This window comes from Dunckerocampus dactyliophorus, chromosome 1 (genome assembly GCF_027744805.1).
Source record: "Dunckerocampus dactyliophorus isolate RoL2022-P2 chromosome 1, RoL_Ddac_1.1, whole genome shotgun sequence".
Taxonomy (NCBI): Eukaryota; Metazoa; Chordata; class Actinopteri; order Syngnathiformes; family Syngnathidae; genus Dunckerocampus; species Dunckerocampus dactyliophorus.
The window spans coordinates 40795804-40810479 of record NC_072819.1 but is presented as its reverse complement, the minus strand read 5'-3'; the positions used below and the strand labels follow the sequence as shown (position 1 = coordinate 40810479).

At 41.4% G+C, this 14676-nt stretch overlaps 1 protein-coding gene across 4 annotated transcripts in view; it reads right to left on the bottom strand.

The window, feature by feature from the left end:
* Positions 1–13367, bottom strand: part of LOC129182920 (synaptotagmin-2-like) — a 90903-nt gene extending 77536 nt beyond the window's left edge. For 2 of the 4 annotated variants that reach the window (XM_054779589.1, XM_054779624.1), the window contains exons 1-2: positions 13098–13366; positions 12944–13002 (exon numbers count right to left, since the gene is read on the bottom strand). The gene's annotated coding sequence lies outside the window, so the exon portion shown is untranslated. Of the gene's footprint in view, positions 1–12943; positions 13003–13097 lie in introns of all 4 variants that reach the window. The other 2 variants (XM_054779615.1, XM_054779596.1) reach the window with 2 other exon arrangements.
* Between the last annotated feature and the right edge of the window lie 1309 nt (positions 13368–14676).

Here is a 14676-nt window from a genome sequence, read left to right as displayed (position 1 = left end):
ACGTTTTTAAAGAAAAGTGTGAATTTTACGTAAAACAAAACATTTTGTCATGTGAAAAATAGGTATCCTGAATGTCCTGAAAGTGTTGAACAGTTTGATGTTGGAATGGCTTGAATGGGTTGAGAGATGTGGTAGTAGAAACAATTGATACGTTTTTACAGAAAGTGAGAATTTTGCGTAAAACTAAAGAGTCTGTCATCTGAAAAACTGGTAGCCTGAACGTACTGAACGTATCGAGCAGTTTGATGTTGGAATGGCTTGAATGGGTAAAGAAATGCGTGTGGTAGTAGAAACCAATTGATACGTTTTTACACAAGTCGAGAATTTTGCATAAAACAACAAATTTTGTCATCTGAAAAATAGGTAGGCTGAATGACCTGAACGTGTTGAACAGTTTGATGTTGGAATGGCTTGAATGAATTGAGAAATCTGGACACTGAAAGAAATCTTAGAAGAAGAGGAAGTAGTGTTACAAAAAAGTGTGAATTTTGCAAAAAAAAAAAGTACATTTTTGGAATGTGAAAATTGGTCAGTTTCAAATCCATGAATGATTGGAATGGTTGGAATTGGTTGACAAATGTGTGAATGGTGGAAGTTTGAAAAATGGCCCATTCAGTTCCAATGGGAATGTTTTGTAATATCCCAATAAATAGCAAACTATCTCCGAATGAGCTGAACAATTTGATGCTGGATTGATTTGAATCGGTTGAAAAATAAAGGAGAAATTAGAGAACAAAACATACGACGGAGTAAGAATATTAAGAATAGATCAAAGCACCTGTTTAGAATTTTGTAAGCGTTCGCTCAACAATAGTTTTATATGGAGAAAACAATACAAAATAATAATACATGACGAATGAAATGCACAAGTGAACATGGCTTTGTTTGGGCCCTCAAATACATGAATGATATACATTACAAGGCAAACAAACTACTCTGTTAGAAAAATAGCAAAATTCCAAATCATATAAAAACTGGGGCGTTTGAAAACCAAGGTTTGACGGTATTATAATGTGACAAGTTTAACAACAACACTATAGAGGTGCTGGGCGGGGTGGTGGGGGGGAACAATTAAATTTGAGTCAAAACTAAAACAAAAGAACCGCAGAATGCTATGCAACAACAACAAAAAATGTATTTCAACGTTTGCAAGATTGCAGCATAGGGCAGCAAATTATCGACTCATGATGTACTTTCACTTTCAAACCTTCAGTTTCTTTCTAAGCTCTCAGTTCTTTCACAGAGGATGCATTATAGTAAAAGCACTGATGCATTTTCTTTGTATAGGCTGCGTCCTTCACCTGCACACTGGCCTCAAAATATTAAAAGAGAAAAGCATCCTTCATGCTGAGCACCTACTCACACATCTCCCTCCCCTCTTATTTCAATCACTGGCTGATAACTTCCGCTAATGAAAAACATTAGTCCTTGCAGACATTTGATTTAAGATCAAATAAAAGCGACATAGATCACAGATGCTTGCGGGTTTCCAGCAAACAACATGAGCAAATACGGTATCTCCTGCGTCTGAAAGCTGAGCACACAATGCATCTTAAATTAATTTTAAGGACGGTGGGGTGGGACACATTCACGAATCACAAAAGCATAAAAGAGATGAAAAAGAAATGATGTAACATGTTTTGCTCCCATTTCTCATTAATTTAAGTAAGACAGCCTTTAACTAGGCTCTGAACCAACCCTTCACCTTGGACATGAGGACATCAATAAGTGGTTGACAACCTTTTTCCTCACATCGCGCGACACATCTTCTTCACGTTGGGTTGATAAGGTTATTGATTGTGGCCTGTGGGATATTGCTGCACTTCTCCTAGCTGTGGCAAGACACTTGGCTGGAATTTGAACATGTTCTACTACTGATGGAAATTTCTTTTGGCTCGGCTCACTAAAAAGAGACGGCTCTTTCGGCTCCAGAGTGGCTCCTCAGATTTTTTGTTGTCTTAAATGAATTTATGATGTAAGAATTGATCCGTATTGTGTAAAATGAATTACTAAAGTAAAAAAATACATGATATCAAATGTTTATTATTTAGATGGATTTATTTAAACCTTAATGAGCAGGTACAAAAATATATTAAAATCTTATATTGTAAATAAAATACAAAAACAAAGACCTATGTCAATAGACAAATTAAGTCAAAACAGGTCAAATCTCTTCATGCAAATTTCTCACAAACAAATCGGCTCGAAGAGCACCACCGTGGTTTAACCCAGCCCCTCGCCCTGCTCAGTGTGGACACAGAGACGCCGCCACACATCTTCAAAAAGGACATTCGCCTTTGACAGAAAAAAACACGAGGAAAAAACTAATCGGCTCCCAATTGGCTCCCAACGACGCGAGCCGGCTCCTGTCGTTCTCTTAGAGCCCATTAGTTTGCGACCGACACATCACTCACTTTGTTCTACGTGTTTATCCAAAGCATTCCAAAGTGTCTCATAAATGTCGTGCCTGTGGAGTATGCAGGCCAAGGAAGAACTGGAATGTTTTCATCTTGCAGGAATTCTGTACTGATAATCCTTGCAATGTGGAGCCACGCATTATGACAACAAAACAACAAAGTCATGTGTTATATTTATTACAAGACAACGTGCCTGACGACTAATTATAATATCTTTACACATTCATAATGTCATCGCCTTAAACTACCCGCAACATAATATGCACCTATGTTCATTTCCGATAGCTTATGAGTGCCTCCCTTCACCCCTACCAAGGGTCACTCTTCTCACACTATCACCATCAGTAAACCACTCACTGAGTTGACATCATACCTCTTTTCCTGCCATGACTAATGTGAGTGTTCATTTCACAGGCAACAACTCTACAGTTGAGGACATTTCTGCTGCATGCATGATGATAATGGGCCTTCGAAACCTGTGCTGTTACAACAGATATACGTTTTAGAGTGTAATTTTACAATAACCATGTCTTGACATGTCTTGTCTGCCAGGTGGATTATTTTGGCAAAGGTGAAGTGCTCACAAATAATTTCACAAAATTATGAACCACATTTGAGAAATGTAAGCCATTTCAGCTCATTAAAATGTGTTGAATGTACAAAAAGATGTACAAAAGAAGAAATCCTTGAAATAGAAAATGAAGTCAGGGCTCCAGACTAACTTTTAACACAGTGGCTGAAATAAAAGTTTTACGAGCGCAAACAGAAATTTTTTGCGGGGCTTGCTGGAGCCTATCCCAGCTGACTTCGGGCGACAGGCGGGGTACACCCTGGACTGGTCACCAGCCAATCGCAGGGCACATGTAGACAAACAACCATTCACACCTACGTACAATTTAGAGTCGCCAATTAACCTAACCTGCACATTTTTGGATGTGGGAGGAAAACGGAGTACCCGAAGAAAAGCCACGCACGCACGGGGAGAACATGCAAACTCCACACAGAAATGCCCAAGGGAGAATCGAACCCACATCTTCCCGATCTCCAGACTGTTACTGTGTTGGCCAACATGCTAACCACTAGATCAGGGGTCACCAACGTGGTGCCCGCGGGCACCAGGTAGCCCCCCACGACCACATGAGGTGCCCGCAAGCCTGCTTTTCATTCAGGTTTTCAGTTAATAATGAAAGAACAGTAGAAAGAAATGCATTCTGAAATACAAAATGTGAGTTGTGGACACCAGCATTTTGTTAATGTTCTGGTAAAACAAGCATATTCAGCATATAACATTGTTTGGGTTTAAAATAAGCTCTGAAAATAAATGTTACAAAAATGAGTAGTTCTTGGCCATTTTCATTTCGTAAAAGTAGCTCTCACAAGGAAAAACGTTGGTGACCCCTGCACTAGACCATGATAAATACTCGAACAATAAATGGCAACTTTTTTCTCTAACTACTCTGTTTCTGTCCCTAGTTTCTGAAAGGCCTCTTTGGTGGCATCATACATTACAACTCCAATACCACCCTCATTTCACATATAAGCCAATCACAGTGGCCATTCGGCCTTCGCTCTCACACACATCGGCCCACCTTCATCTTCTGGCGTTCGTCTTCTTTCTTCTTCATTTGGAGTGAATCTCAGCTGGCAAACTAGCTCTTTTGCGCATTACTGTCAACTACTGGGCTAAAGTGTGGGGCAGAAGTTTGTCAGTAACAAAACTCAAGCAGTAATAATGAAATACAATTGGCAAATTAACAAGTACGGTTGCCAACTTCCACTAAAATAAATAAGGGGCACCTTGTTGGCAGGGCCAACCAACCTAACTGTTTTTTGTTTGCCTTTAATTGTGTGAAACAAACTTGTGCTATTTGCCACAAACCTGAATTTAATTTGATGCCTATTTTACAGTAATATAAATACAGGGGAAATGAATTGTTCAACAATATATTTTTAGTTCAAAATAACAATATACATTTTTTTTCTCATATAAGACAGTATAAATTGAGTGTCCAGGTGTATGAGCGCCGGTGTATCCAACTTCCAGCACTATTAAAATGCTCATGACACCAAAAAAGCTTGAAAAAAGCAATAACAAAATGAAAGTATGCACTTGAAGGGATACTTTGGATTTTTTGACATGAAGTTGTCAACAGTGACTTTACCCAATTTGGTCCCGCGAGGCCAGTTCTGGTCTGTGGAACACACATAAACAAGATGGTCGCGGCGCTCCGTCGTGGATACACACGAATAAAGAGGCGACAGCGCGCAGGAGACAGATATAACGGCGAGTGATTTGTAAGGTCTGATTTTTTTTGAGGAGGCGTTTTTATGATGCAAATGTATTACTCTTTTGAACACACATTGTTTTGAGAAGCCAAACTCTTCTACTTAAATGACCCAGCAACTAAGCAGAACTCCGTTCCTCATCACGGAAATCCGACCAGAACTGGACTGGCGGGACCAAATGGGGGGTAAGTGAAAAAATCCAAACTATCCCCTTAATAAAACATTTTTGTCGTACTGCTGTCATACTGTAGATAAATAAACAACTGTGAAATAGGAGTAAAATGAAGCAGTGATTTTGACACGCCCCCCCAGCGCGTTTTCCGAACCGACCCCATCTCGGCTGTGACGTCACGACCAGAACAGGTTCCAGGAACCACATTCACATGCAAACTCACAGCAAAGCCAACAAAGTGACATATTCACAACAATAACACAATAATAACATTCACTGATAGTGTGTTGTGGTCACGACAATATAACACACACAAAAAATTACGTTTTTTTGACTGCCAGTAAGTGGCACTGATAGCTGCAAAACAAAAGACCAGCGAACAGCGATCCCTGCTTATTTTGCCCTAGAATGAGCCCCCAAACTATTATTCTAAGATTCCTAGAATAGATCTAGTCAAAAAATATGGATTTACTTACTGAAACTGACAGATTGACTGCAAGATACAGTAAGCTAGGAAAATGAGTGACAGTAAGCCATGTTTTGCTAACAATTCATGTTGACAACACTTACAGGTGACACTGGCAAACAAGCACAGCCATGAATGCACTCAAAGAAAGTGACATATGCACAACAATAATAACATTCACTAATATTGCGTTGTGAGGACTATGATATGTTTTACTGGCAGTGACAGCCACAGCTATCAGCTCGTTCTTTATTTGCACACTGCACAGAGCTGAAGACGATAAACAATGATTGTTGTTTAGAAAGCAATTTGGCATGAAAACCCATATTGTTATTCAAAGACAACCCTTTGGATTTATTGTTGCACGCTACAAGAGATACCATATTAACCACCTAGCATCAGAACAAGCCAGATGGGAATTAGCACTGCATTAGCCGCCAGCACTATGCCTACTATGGAGCATAATAGCAGGAGAAATGGAGATTGACTGCCACCTTGGCACACTTTTCCATGTGGGTTTTTTACTTCTTATTTCCATCTGCGGGGCAGTATTGTAACATTTCTCCCACCACGTTTGTCAATCATCTGACGAGGCGAATGGTTGTTACAACAAACAACAAACTTACTCCGTCTCCTAGAGTGTTCCAGCCAAAGCCTTCAACACAACAAGCAGGCATAATATAACCTAATAACATAATAATAACATAATATACGTAACAAATGACAGAACTTCGTACCCGAGAGAAGTGCCAAAATTTGTAAAAAAAATAAATAAATATTGAAACAGCACACAGCTAACGTAGAAATATGCCTTTCAGTGCTATTTTTCACATCAGAAATAACAAGATTTACATGTGTTGTGGTGTCATCAACACTTTAAAGCTACTTCGACAAAATGAAGGGCGATGCGAGCTATGTGATTGGCAACATTTTAAATGGTTAATGTTATTGCTGGAAATGTATTGGTAGCTCACTAGCTACCTGTTGGAGACCCCTGTGATAGCGTCACTATCTTAAAGCTGTATACACGATGTGTTTATGTTAAACAACTTAGGCTACGTTCACACTGCAGAGTATGATGCCCAATTTTGATTTTTTTGTTTAAATCCAATTTTTTATGTGGTTGTTCACGTTACCAAACAAATGCGACTTGTTAATGTGAACGCAAAGCGTCTGGAAAGTGACGTGCATGCGGTGCACAAAGTGCACACTGCTGCAGTGTGTGCTCTAGTGATGTGTGATACCAATGATTTCATTTCCAATCCGATACTGGGTCAAATTCAGGCTGGTATTGGCGATACCAATCAGATACTATGTGCAAATTCACCTCATGAGTCTGGTACATTTTAAAAAGTAGTGTACAGCATTTCAAATCGTCCATCCATCCATTTGCTATGCCGCTTACCCTCACTAGGGTCACGAGTATGCTGGAGCCTATCCCAGCTGACTTTGGGCAAGAGCCAATTAACCTAACATGAATGTGTTTGGAATGTGGGAGGAAAGTGGAGTACCCAGAGAAACATGCACGGGGAGAACATGCAAACTCCACACAGAGATGCCCAATGGAGATTCGATGAGGAGCTGGTATCATAAGTATCGATATTTCAGTATCGATCCGCACATTACTAGCGCGCTCTCCTTAACACGTTTGTGGCAATTTCAAGAATTTTGTACAACGCGAGTCAATATTTTCTCAAACAAATGATTCCATGTAGGAGATTAAGAAGAAAGAGGGCATGACTTTTGACTAAGGCCGTTCGTAAACAACTTGCTGCCACGTGTGTTCCAAGGTATGGGTGGATGTCCGAGGCAGGAGTGGTGAGACATTGACGAGAGCTGCTTCTCACCTTTTAAAAATTATTTTCAGATAAGAAGAACTTTTGCCTACATCGGTGAGTACCTTTTATCCAAGTCTTGCATGATAAACCACGCCTTTCGATGACTGCCTACATTGGTGTACCTTTAAAGTCTCGGTCAGCATGGCAATACACGCCTTTCGATGGCGTACAGGTCGGACATATGCGATCTGACCATTCATACTGCAGTCGCATCGCATACATGTCGGATTTATATCCACATACGAATGAGGCCTGAGTCACATTTGATAAAATCGTAATTTTGCTGTTCACACTGACATGAATAAATCAGATACAGGTCACAGATGAGCAAAAAAATCCGATCTGACCTGCACTGTGAACATAGAATTAGACACACAACTGGTGTTTTGGAGACAAGACATAGTTATTAGAATGATAACAAGAGAGCAAGGTTGTTAAGTGACACTAAAAAAAAGACGTAAGTTAGCACATACCTCATATCCGTGATAGCCACTTGTAGCTTTCTCGCGGGACAAAAAGAAGCTCCGGACTACATTGCTCTTATAAGGACAAAATGTCGCTATGGTAAAAAAGTCACATTTGGAGTCCAAAGACCAGGCTAAGCGGAAAGCTACCAATGCCAGAAAAGGGCAATGAGATTGAAAGGTGAGCGATCACACACACTTGCATAGATAGGCTTAGCCTGTGACAAGCTGTCGTCAATTGACTCCACATTTTACAGACAATTTTTAATTCTCATAGTAATAAGCGAGAAAGTGCGTCTCTTGTCAACTCAAAACACAACGCGTACTTTTATCTGATCGCTCATGCGTGAGTAGATGAAAAATTTCCTCGCAATGTCTCAAATTTTAGTCGAAAATGCGATCATTTAGTCACAGTATGGAGCTCTTTTGAAGGCATGTTCTAAAGATAACATTGAGCAAATGACTGCCCAGGCTGCCATTAGATTACATCAGTGCATTTAAGGAAGTCTGATATTACAGTTTGGGATGTGGCTTTATTTCAGCCTCCCATGTCGAAGTTTAATTGTGTCTTTCTCTGCATACGCTTGATAGCGACAATTTTGTAACCTAACAGTGGTTTTGCAGCCTCCGAGAGACTGAAATCACCACCATTACCAACTTCCTTGCTGATTATAAAGAGGCTTAGAGGCGGAACAGGTTGCAATTCATGTGTTTGGTTCCTCAGCCAGTTTGATAAGTACATACCCAGACATTTGGCAGTAAACTTGTGGTGTTCTGTCACATAAAAAATGGAAATAAATTGAAATATTCAAATCCCAAACAAGGGGGTCCCTGAAAACACTTCCTTTCAGAGACACGCACGGCTTTTTTGATGGACATTGAAGACTGAGCTTGTTGCACCACAATAGAGGTCAAGCCTTGAGCTGCAGTGATGATGAGGTTAGGTGACAGAGGTGCAAGCAGTGCATTGCATTGTTAAGTTGGCCAGCACAGCAACATTGCCTTAGAAAAAGGCGAGTGAAAGCCATTCCTGAGCTGTGACAGCACTGACAGCAAACAGGCTCATACATATGAAAGCCTAGAAACATTTAATACAGCCACGATTGGATACAGCTATTCATATTCAGAGTGATCTTCACAGACCCCTGAGGCCCTCTTTGTCACATGTATGAAAATGCACACCTGAACACTGAGTGCACACTGCTTGAAGATATACCACCTTGAGGAGATGTGCATCATCTTAAAAGCAATGAGTCTTGTAAACAGTACAGAACAACCTAGATTCTGTAAAGAAAAAGACTAAATATAACACTGTGCTGCAGAGGGAAGCCACGCCCCCTCCTAGCTCATGGTCCACCTCAGCTGGGAGAGTTGCACTCGATGTGTCATACAGGAAGATGTTTTGCAACAAATTAGATGATTAACAGAGTTGTGCAGGAAGCAGTGAGGAATTTGACAGTGGCACTGGCCTCATTGAGTGACCAGCTTTGAGGGCCGAGAGAGCAGATGGGACGGAGACAAAGATAAAACAGCGGAGGGTGCATCCTTGGTCTGGCATCAATATTTCACTGTCTGCACTCACACAGCTTCCTCCGACAAGAAACAGTGAGCTTGTTCTGCTTGAACAGTATTACAGGGCTTGCTCTTCAAGGCAACTTATCACCATCACCTTTAGCTCCGCCCCCTCAACATTAATTATGCAGCTCAATGCAGCACTCTGAATCCCTGCTGCAGCTCTCTGACACTACTATCCTCAACCAATTCCTCGTGCTCTCTCTCCATGTCTGGTACAGATCATTATTGGTTAATGCCACAATAAATAGTATTGCTTTTTGTCACAACACAAAACTGACTGATGAGAAATTTAGATTTTAATTTTTGTAATACATATTTATATATTTCTTGGAACTGTCCCTAAACGTAAAAGGCCTTTTGGATAGTTCATGCTCTGCAATTCTTATGTTGTGACTCACTACTAGCACCTATAGATAGCGCTTCACTCTGCAAAGCTGCTGCTGCGTTAGTGAGAATCAGAGGCAAACAAAGTGCAATGTGTTGTACTTAATATCTCTTAACCGCATCTCTCCGGCGCGAGCATTTGACTGGCCGACCTCTGAGCGCAGCAAACATGACCGGACCTTGTCACAGGGAGCAGAGAAAGTCCACACTACGCAGTGTGATGCAGCCACATCAGCAAATAGAGGGAAACCAGAGAGGAGCTATAATGAGGGAAGCTCTCACGCAGCAAGAGGCCGTCCCGCCCCCGGGCAGGCAGTAGGACGCAAACGTGGCAGCTGATTATGGAAGCAGAAACAAGCTTTTCTGTCGTTTCCTAGAGCTTTGACATGATTACGATTCATTTCACATCAGCATGCATGTGTTTATGTGCCTGCATGTATGTGTACTAGTGTGTATTGGGTAGAAAGCATTGTTTGTCCTGCCAAAAGCTGTATAATTAATCCTACTGAACTTAAGTGTGTGGCTTGCCTGTGTGAGTCTGTCATGCATACTGCCTGACTTAAAATGTGGTAAATTGCATTTTCTTTCTTTCTTGTGAGCTCACATGAAATGACGGTCGCAGTGGATCATTATTTCTAATTTGCTACACAAGGAATTGCCTTCAAAATGTCAGATCAGTGGCATACAAACACCACCTATTAAAGGGTTCATGTTGCTTGCATGACTACAGTACTGGGGCCAGTTCAATAAATTGCTTGTCTGTCTTTGTAAAGATGTTACCTCTGGAACAAAAGCAAACTGTGAGGCAGATGTTGCTAATGAGGAAAACATGGCCACGGAAGGTGGGATCATTCAGCTGGTATTGGGTGAACGTGCTGCACGTGTACATAATCCAGGGAAGCATGCACTACTCCCTCTTACTGCATGACAATGCACTAGCTGCATTTTCTTTAAAAAAAAAAAAAAAACCCAAAAAAACATTGTTTCACGCTTTAAAAAAACACATACCCCAGAAGAGGTCCAAAATGCACAATGTTGGGTCAAAAGCTGTTCTGCAGGAAGCCCGCTATGCTGCGCTGCTCTGCTGCTGCAGGGGTCTCTTCAGTGCATGGAACCGGATGGCGAGCAGAGAACGCAGCGGGGGCTGGGCACTGCAATGTACTGCAGTGCTCGGAGCTCCGCTATGCACACCCACTCTCTTCTAATCTTGCTCTGCCTTTGAACATGTCTCCATCTCTCCCGCTATACCTCTAGCATACAGTCACTTTTTCTTATCTTGCCTTTGTCCTTTAACTTCTTATTGCTTTTGCCATTTTATTTAAGCACCTCTGCCTACTCTCCTTTTTGTACTTACTGGATTTGAATATTCCCTGTAAGCCTAGTCTTTACCACACTACAAGGTCTTATAAAGGCCAAAGTGTGCCTTTTTCTTGTGGACAACCACAAATAAGCCATTTATTTTCACAGCCATTCAGCCGCTGTACTATTTTACTTGCATTGCTTTGCTCTTTTGGCCTGATGTCAAAAGTTTTGGCAATGTTTCCAACAGTAGTACGTCACATTGACTCCACCTTGACCTCACCATCAATTTTCCAAAGCCATGTTGCACAATCAGAGGGACAGAATGTGCCAAACACACACTGGCTGTTTTTGCATGCAACTGCTCTGACTCAACATAACATATGTTTTTAGCATATATTATGTGTGTTGGTAACATTTGCCTGAAACAGACTTTACAACTCACTTATGTTTTGGCTGCAATGCATTGAGGTACTTACATTTAAACCATCTCATTAGAGGCACTAGGAGATACTATCTTTACAAAGGATACAGGCTAATTTCTGGGATCAGTGTGGGGTATCATTTCCGTTTTCCATTAGTGTGCTGAGGTTTATGATCATTGCTATGTGTGTTAGCTGCATCCTGCAGAGACATGTCTCTGCTTCCTCTCAACCATGGCATAAAAAAAAGATTTATGTCTCTGCAGATGTCAAATCAGTGAGCGCTGCAGCCATTATGTGTTTGACATATTCTCTCAGAGTTTGCACACAACTGCTAACCCTTTGGGCACACCAAAACACAATTAGCTGCAAGATATTACATATTGTTTCAGGCTGCTCTCTGCACTATGCTGACAACAACCTTGAACACATTTTGCTGCAATTGAAGATTGTTGATGGTTGCTGTGTAAGTGTGAAAAGGTTCCCATCTGGAACACTTGAGTGATAATTAGGTAGACAACGACAGGCCATAGGTTTTTTAGCTGCTGCACCAGTGTAAATCACACCTATAAGGGTGCATGTTGTGTGTTCTAGATGAGGAGAGGTGCATGAATAATTGAATGTTTTGTCCATGTGGAAGATGGATGTGCAAAACCTACTGCAGTTTCAGATGAAGAGAAAAAGCAACTGCAATATATTAGGTAGCTACTGTAACTTGATTGTGTTGGAATGGTCATTGACAGTTATTGAAGCAAACAGAGAATATTAAGCAAGCACACACGGCTGGATACTCTGTCCATGGTGCTGAAATTGAGTACGCTCTTCTCACAGCCCACACTTATCTCTGTAGATAACCCATTCTTAAATAATTAAAGCAGTTCCAAATCTAACAAGTCCATCCATGCTAGCTCATTATATCATGCTTATATGGTGGGTCACATCCTAAATATTAAAAACAGTACACATTGTACTCTTTAATCTGTCTAAAATACCAAGTATCCATCCATTACTTCTTCCAGTGCTGCAGCAGGGCAGCTCTTATAAATCTTTTCAGAGAAACCACACAGTGCCCACTGCTGGACAGCGTCAGATCTGACTAAATGCTCATGACAACCCTTGAAGGTCAGATTTACCAAAGAAAAATAACAACCAAAGAACAACATCATCAGAACAAATCTGTTATCTAAGCAAACCCAATTAATATTTCCACATAGGCAGCAGCCTGTCCTGTCTTCACAGTGTCGTGATAAACTTTATTCCTATCCCAAGCACGGGTATGGAAACTATGTTTTCAAGAAAGGCAGAAAATGGTTTCAGTCCCTATGCCTCACACTGGCGGTGCTCAGGCAGCTCCGCTCAGGGATGTAATAGGATACTGCAGCACTAGAGAACCGTGTGCACAGAAACTTGCCTAGAAGCATCAGGGAGTCCCGCTCTAACCTTCCTCCCCTCCCTCTCACTCTGCTTTTCTGCAAAGTCTTTTTTTCTGCAAAGGATTCATACCTACAAATGTCGGTGCTTGTTTTTTAAAACCATATAGCAACATTAAACATTAAAGAAGTTTTAAAAGGAGTGTAAAAAGCCAACATGCCATAAAATGGAAAGCAGCTGCATGCTTACCTTTTTATGTGGTTTGCTCTCCACTGGACACTGAGCTCTTCTCCACAAGTACCAAGACACTTTGAGATAGAAAGAAAAACAATCAATGTCCGCTTACTTTCTCTTACTTCCACTTTCAGTCACAATAAGTCTTAACACAGCCTTGTGAACACACCTTTGCTGAGCCCTGCTGTAATCTCCACACATACACAGACACCTATCAAGTCAAACTGATAAAGATCTGCTCAGGGGAGGGATGCAAACTACACACACTCACACACTGCAGTTTTTTTCTCCTCTTGCCCACTCGCTCTGCTGCTTTTTTTCCTGCTGTCTTTGCCTGCACTGCCTGCCGATTGGCCAAGCTGCTCTTCAATAACATAAGCTCTGTTCATTAGTTGGAAGGGGGGCACCTCCCGCCCAGCTCATCTCTCCTTTTTTCCCTTTTTTTCCCCCAAGAGCCTGTGGAGAAGAATGCTGAGCTCTGCAATTTTATGCGCATAGAGCAAAGAAAAAGAGAATGGAGGACAGAGTAGGGAGGGGGGGGTGGACGGGACAGAAAAAGAAGTGGGACTTTCAGGAGGGGTGGGGTGGACGGATGGAGGTTGAGTCAATGTGCAGCAACGGGACAAGCTGAGGCAGCGTGGAGGGACAAAGAGGGGGCAGAATTAGCCGTCGAGCCTCACCAGCCGCAGCATGTGGAGGGAGATTTCCCAGCGCTCACTGCAGCTAGGACGCTCTGCTGCAGTGTGCAGCCTAATTGCCAGGCAAGGAAGGGGGATGGGAAAGGAGAGGGTGGTCGGGTGCAGTAATGCCGAAATAGTCATCTAGCCAGCTCGGCTGTACAGTATGGGGGCTGAGGCATGTGCAGGCAGCTGCAGGATATGCAGCAGTTAATGCCTTTTTCTAGTGAATTATTGAAGATGCCCCAGAGCAGAGTGGGCGTCTCTCGCAGCCAGCAAACTACCCAGATTGTTCAGTCTCTCTGTGGTTTTATAATCATCATTTTAAGATATATTATATCTTAACTAATTGGACCCCTTTGACTACCCTGACATAATCTTATAAATCAAATAGTACGCCAGCACAATGAAGATAAAAGAGATGTTTATGGCCCTTGCTCTCTGTCCCCAGCCCTTTTTTCTTTGACTCACATCTGGTACCTCTTTTGTGGCCCACCAGCATTAAAGGACAATACCCAAGGAGATCAATAAGGGATCATACTTCAGCCATCTGCAGTAGCTACAAAGAGCACATTAGACGTTATATGATGTCCACATAGAGATGCAAAGCCAATGTTTGTTCAATGAACAAAAGAGGACAGTTTTGTCAGTCAGTGGACAAATAAAGAGAAACCCGGTATTTCAGGCTCAGTGTGAGGTTTTAAAAAAAGGCAGTCAAATAAGTACCAACAGAAGTTAGGCTAAATTCAATGGCCACGGCATCACTATCTATCAAGATCCAATACAGGCACTGTCAAAAATTTGCCTTTGCGAAGCCAATACTCGGTTTTGATTGACACTGTCATAATAGTATTCATTAAGAATTTGTATGATTGTGGTTGTAGTTGTGTATAGTCGTCCCTCACCATTTCATGGTTCACTCTATTAATTTATTAATCAATCATGCTGTTTTGTGGTTGAACACGGCCTATTACTAGTCAAAACATACGCATATTTAAGCAAATGTCTTTTTTTTGCCTAAATTAAGCATTTTCAGGCATAAAAACAGCTAAATGAACTCAAATACAAATA